Source organism: Dipodomys ordii, unplaced genomic scaffold (assembly GCF_000151885.1).
Source record: "Dipodomys ordii isolate 6190 unplaced genomic scaffold, Dord_2.0 Scaffold39, whole genome shotgun sequence".
In the NCBI taxonomy this organism is placed as follows: domain Eukaryota; kingdom Metazoa; phylum Chordata; class Mammalia; order Rodentia; family Heteromyidae; genus Dipodomys; species Dipodomys ordii.
In genome coordinates this window covers 6973322-6979985 of record NW_012267255.1, presented here as the reverse complement: position 1 = coordinate 6979985, position 6664 = coordinate 6973322, and positions in this window count along the sequence as shown.

The following is a 6664-nucleotide window of genomic DNA, read 5'->3' as shown; positions in this document are numbered from 1 at the left end:
CTTGGTAAGAAATGTACGCATTATCCTGCCCATGCAATTGTAACCCCTCTGTACAGTATGTTCACAAATAAAATAAAATTAAATTAAAAAAAAAGAAATGGAAACGCGGGAATTCATAGTAGTAAAATAATTATAAATTTATTTGAAAATAAAGTTAACATGAAAGTATGAGAGCTATCTAAAGAAAATGAGACTTTTTTGGGAGGGGTTCCAATTGTGGGGCCTGAACTCTGGGCCTGGGCGCTGTCCCTCAGCTCTTCAGCACTTCTGGCTTTTTTCTTTTTGCTTATGTGGTGCTGAGGAATCAAACCCAGGGCCTCACACATGCAAGGTAAGCGCTCTACCACTGAGCCACCTTCCCAGCCCGAAAGTGAGACTTTTTTTTGAGTGGCACAAAATAAGATCTCAACATGTTCTTGGGTGGAAAGATTTAATATCACAAAAACGTTGATAGTACAATACAGATTGGGCCATATTTATACTAACTATGGTTTATATAACCTAGAAGTTTATTGTTCCCTGGCCAGAGGAGGCCGTTCAGGGCTGATAAGGCACTCTGCCATGCTTCTTTTCTGATGCTATGCCGCTTCTACATCCAGCTCTTTCATTAGGGACTTGTCTAAGGCCAGTTCCCCAGGAAGCAGTTCAGAGATAAAGACTACCAGCAGGAAGTTTATCTGGGTGTCATCTTGGGATGGATATCTAAGGAGGTATTGCTCAAACACGGAAAGTGAAGGACTTATCACAGAGTTCTCAACGGATCTTGTGAAAAGTTCTGAAACTATGACAGCTCCGGAGTTCCCATTAAAAGCCAGGGAGCTGGACTAGCCAGTCATGGGCAGTAAGCTTCTTCTGGGAGAGGAAGAATCTTAATTAAGGTGGCTTTGCTGCTAATGACAGTTCTTGGAGCAGGATGCACGGGGGGGCGGGGGGGGGGAGGCATTAATGAGGGAATAGGTGCAGTGATACTGAAGGGGCATCTGGGGAGTCCCCTATGACATTACTTCAGGGCAGAATTTGGAATTGTATATATCACTTCTGTTCATACCTCATTGTCTAGATACTTGGTGATCACATGGCCACGAGTAGCTGCAAAGCAGGCTGGGAAATAAAAATCTTTATTTTGAGTAGCCATTTACCCACTTATAACTTTTACTACTACTAAGGAAGAAAAGGAGGACAAATACTAAAAGAGAAATAGTATCCTGTTTCTTTCAAATTTTATATAGCTCTATAACTCTTTTTTTTTTTTTTTGTCAGTCATGGGGCTTGAACTCTGGGCTTCGGCGCTGTCCCTGGGCTCTTCAGCTCAAGGCGGGTGCTCTACTTCTTGAGCCACAGCGCCACTTCCAGTTTTTTTGTAGTGGTTTATTGGAGATCAGAGTCTCACAGACTTTTCTGTCTGGGCTGGCTTTGAACCCCGATCCTCAGATCTCAACCTCCTGAGTAGCTAGGATTACAGGCGTGAGCCACCAGCGCCCAGCTATAACTCTTTTATTCATACAATAGAGCTTAAGATTCAAACATAATAATACATGTCCGTTAGCCAGAAAGTTATACAAGCTAACTAACTAAATAAATAGAGGAACATTTGGTAAAATACTCCAAACATCTCTGAAATTAAAACAATATGATCCTGGCACAGGAATAGACAAATAAGTCATTGTGACAGAGTAGAAAAGCCAGAAATCGCCCCCAGGCAGGACTGCTACCCACTTGGTTTGCACAGTACCCTATAGCAGTGGTGCTTTGCAGATAGCATCTGCTCTGGCTGTTCTGGGACCATGTGGTTTCAATTGTGCATATTTTGAACATATCCTTGATCCTAGAATTCACAGTAACTTGATACATGCAAAATGCTGTACTTTAATTCTGTAGTTAAGGGTGACTTATTCTCCTGTATGTAACTGGTAAATACTTCATTATACTTGTGGTAGAATAAAAATTGATACTGTTCATTTTTAAGTACATAAATAAGTTTCACATGGATTTGAGATACAAAAAAAAAGTAAAATGCAAAATTATCCCTACACAATTTTGCTTAGATTGAATAAGTTTTGTTTTTGTTTTTTTCTTTGTACATGTCCTAAGGCTTGAGCTCAGGGCCTGAGTGTTGGTCCTGAGCTAGTGCTGGTGCTTTACCACTTGAGCCACAGCATCACTTAGGGTGTTTTCTGAATAATTTATTGGAGATAAGAATCTCCTGCCCAGTCTGGCTTTGAACAGTGATCCTCAGATCTCAGCCTCCTGAGTAGCTAGGGTTACAAGCACGAGTCAGCACCTGGCAGAGGCACTTTTCAATAGGAAACTTAGAAGAAATAAATGTAATGTAAATAACTATTCAAATACAAAGAAAAATAAGTCAGATGCTGGTGTCTCATACTTGTAATCTAGCTACTCAGGAGGCTGATAGGAAGATTGCAGTTTGAAGCCAAGCTTGAGCTGAAAAGTCGGAGGGGCTGGGGGGCAGCTGGTAGAGCACTAGCTGTCAGCAAGCAAGCTCAATGAATGTGAGACCTTGTACCAGAAATATCTATCTATCTATCCATCTATCTATCTCTATCTATCTTTATCTATATATCTATCTCAATATACAGTAATAGATGAAAAATATTTCCAATGCATGTGAAAAATAAAATGTTAAGCAACTATACAATAAGCTAGGAAAAAGTTAACCTAATAGACAATAGAAAAAGAATGTAACTGGGGCTGGGAAGGTGGCTCAGTGGTAGAACCCTTGCCTTGCATGCCTGAGGCCCTGGGTTCGATTCCCCAGCACCACATAAGCAAAAAAGAAAAAATCCGGAAGTGGCGCTGTGGCTCAAGTGGTAGAGTGCTAGCCTTGAGCTGAAGAGCTGAGGGACAGCGCCCAGGCCCAGAGTTCAGGCCCCATGACCAGACCAAAAAAGAAAAAGAAAAAGAAAAAGAATGTAACTAAGGGTTGAGGATGTAGATCAGTGGTGGAGCTCTTATTTAGCATGCATAAAGAGGTCCAGGGTTGATCCTCAAGGGCACTGCATGCACATGAGCATGTGCACACATGGATGTAAACAGACAATGTATATATGTATATATGTATGTAGGTATCAAAAAATAAAACAGAAAAAGATGCCCAAATGACTAGCCTCATGAGAAGTTAGGGAATTGTAAATTAAAATAGCTAACAAGATATCCCTTTACTAACATCAGTTTGGCAAAAATAATAATTTATAAATGAAACAAAAACTACTGCTTTCAGGAATGTAGGGAAAAGGGTATCCTCATACACTGCTAGTGGAAATGTGAATTGCTATAGTGTTTTGGAAAGCTACATATATGAATGGACTTAAGAGAAAAATCAATGAAAACACTACACACTGTATTAAGGCACAGGGAAACAAAGTATCTTTGCAGGCTTATTATAACTAAGTGAGTGGCCTTGAAGTTCAATGAGATTTAAAGAAGCCAGGTGAAGGAATCACACAATTAAATAACAGGTCCCAGGATATGAGGCTATGGGCCACTGGAACAAAGAAAATTATAGGTTTTCCTTAAAAGATTAAGGAGTTGAGCAGAATACTCAATAACCATGTACATATGAGCATATAGGATGATGCTAAGCTAAATGAACTCCAAGACATGGACACAAGTGTTTGTTGTTGTTGTTGTTGTTGTTAATGTACTATGTGACTTTTTTTTTCTTTTGTGTTTTTCCCCCTATGGTTTGTCCCCTGTTGTCACTGTATTGTATATGTGTCTTATCTGAATTAGAGAAGGGAAGGGGAACAAAAAAATGGCGAGACAAAGGGCAAATGGGGAACCAAAGCAACAGTGATACTCACAAGACAATATGTGGAAATGATCTGTACAACTTCAGGGAGATGGGGGTAGGAAAAAGGGAGAAAAATGAAGGAGGAGGTAACAAATTTGACAAGAAATGTACTCACTACCTTACTTATGTAACTGTAACCCCTCTACATCACCTTGACAATAATTTTTTTTTTTTTTTTGTCAGTCGTGGGACCTGGGCAAGACAAGTATTCTACTGCTTGAGCCACAGTGCCCCTTCCGGTTTTCTAGTGGTTTATTGGAGATAAGAGTCTTACAGATGTTCCTGCCCAGGCTGGCTTTGAACTGTGATCCTCAGATCTCAGCCTCCTGAGTAGCTAGGATTACAGGTGCTCAGTGAGCCACTAGCGCCCGGCTACATTTTTTTTTTTTTAAGAGAAAGAAAAATAAAACTAAGGAGAAATCTTTTAATCAGGTTTGGCTTCTTTTTGAATCGCAGTGAAAAGCTTCTCAATAACAAAAATCTCAGGTCAAATGAATAAAGGTTTGAAAAACTAGAGAAAAAAAATAAATACTTAAATATTCTTAAGTATAATTCCTCTTAAACAAGTAAAGAGCACTTTATTAAGGAAAGGCTAAATCACAATCCTGAAAGGAGCTATATACTTTACACTGAAGTGTGATATTACCAGGGAAAGAACAGAGGTGAAAGCAAGATCAGAATAAACTGAGTGATTAGACCCAGAGATAGGGCAGCTTTTCAATCAGTTCAGCTAGACCCATCCACCACATTATTTTCCTTACTCCTCAGGGCTTCCACATTCCAGCCCTGCTGCCATTGTTTACCCACGCAATCTTTTCTTCCTTCTCTGGCTGAAACATCTTTGTGCTCTTTTCCATTATGTTCCAGTAACCTTCCTTTTCATTAGCAGTAAGAGATTCCTTAAAGTCTAATTTTCATAAATGTATGCTCTCTTCAGTGACAAGGATTTTTGAATATCAAAAGGCAGCATTTCAGGAGCATTTTTCTGGTCCCAGAGAGATAAACACCAAGTTGGTGTGGAGCTGTGGTTCCACCAAGCAGGACTGAACAGCTTCTTTCCTCCTCTGGCTGCAAGCCTTCCTTTATTATGAGTTGTGGGTTGGCCATGCATTTGCTCTCTGACCTAGGCCAATTCTGTCTTTCTAGAGGCAAGACAATTCATGCTAATTCAAAACTGGGATCTGCAGCACCACCCCAACAGGGAAATTGTGAAACATTAGCCATGTTTTGATAGTACTTTCCAAACCATTGCTGAAAGATCTGTGGAAATCCAATGTTAGTCTTGTTTCTATGGCTCTCAGGACTTCATTTTGCTTCAGTGATGCAACAGGTATGTAAACAATGGTTGCTTATGATCAAGATAAGAGTTGGGATTTGCATATGACTTTTTTTTTTGAAGCAAAGAATTGCGATCTATCTTTCCTTAACAAAAACATATTCAAGGTCTGTCTGTTTCTCTGTAATGACTGGGTATTAGCACCTTTTCACATCAGAGGATTTGTTTTGATGGTTTGGAAAATTCCAGGTGCTCTCTACAGTTTCCTTATTAACAAGGGTTATCAGGTTTTCCAAGAGGGTCTCATCTGCAAGCAGCGGCAGTTACTACCAGAGCTGCCAGACAGGTTCAGTGGGATTACACAGCTGCCTGAGAGCTGGAGGCCAGCCTGGGTGAACTCCCTGCTTTCTCCTTTCAAGGCCTGCAGGCTTTGACCTGTAAATAGGTGCCTAAACAGGGTCTAATCTGTCATACAAATATGCCTTAACAGAAATGGTAATGCCCCTTATTACGTGGCTTAGCAATGCTTCCAAGACATATATTTAGAGAGGTACTTGTATAAATTGCTATACTTCAAGCTATGCCTGGCATTTGTATAAAACCTTTTTAAGACATGATATAATGATTCAGATTTTATTTATAGCAGCCAATGGGAGCAAGGACCTTTTTTCCCCTATAGTCCTAGCTTTTAAGAGCAGCCCTACAATAAAACCCAATGCATGCATTTGTCAGATGCCTTTTGGTCTGAGCTCAGGCATTCAGCCCTTGGAGAACTGTATTTTGCAATAATTTTTCTCTCTTGTTCAGATTTATGATCTTAATTCTTCCATTAAAAATATAAATTTTAAACCAGGCGCCAATGGCTCACGCCTGCAATCCTAGCTACTTGGAAGGCTGAGATCTAAGAAGTGTGGTTCAAAGCCAGCCCTGGCAGGAGTCTGTGAGACTCTTACTCTAATTAACCAACAGAAAACCAGAAGTGGCTGTGTTGCTCAAGTGGTAGAACACTAGCCTTCAACTGAAGAGCAGAGGGACAATTCCCAGTCCCAGAGTTCAAGACCCAAGACCCACAAAAAAATAAAATAATAAAATTAATTTTAGCTAGGTGTGGTGACTCATACCTCTTATCCTAGCTACTCAGAAGGCTGAGACCTGAGGATCACCGTTCAAAGCTAGGCCAGGCAGGAAAGTCCAAGAGACTCTTATCTCCAATTAACCACCAGGAAAAAAAAAAAAAAAGGAAGTGGTGCTGTGGCTAAAGTGATAGAGTGCTTGCCTTGAGCTTAAAGAGTTCAGGGACAGCACCCAGGCCCAGAGTTCAAGCCCCACAACCAAAACAACAACAACAACAAAAAAAAGATAAAAATGTGTGAGATTAAAAGTTAAAAACTGCCGGGCGCTGGTGGCTCACGCCTGTAATCCTAGCTACTCAGGAGGCTGAGATCTGAGGATCGCGGTTCAAAGCCAGCCCGGCCAAGAGAGACCGTGAGACTCCTATCTCCAATAAACCACCAGAAAACCGGAAGTGGCGCTGTAGCTCAAGTGGTAGAGCGCTTGCCTTGAGCTGAAGAGCTGAG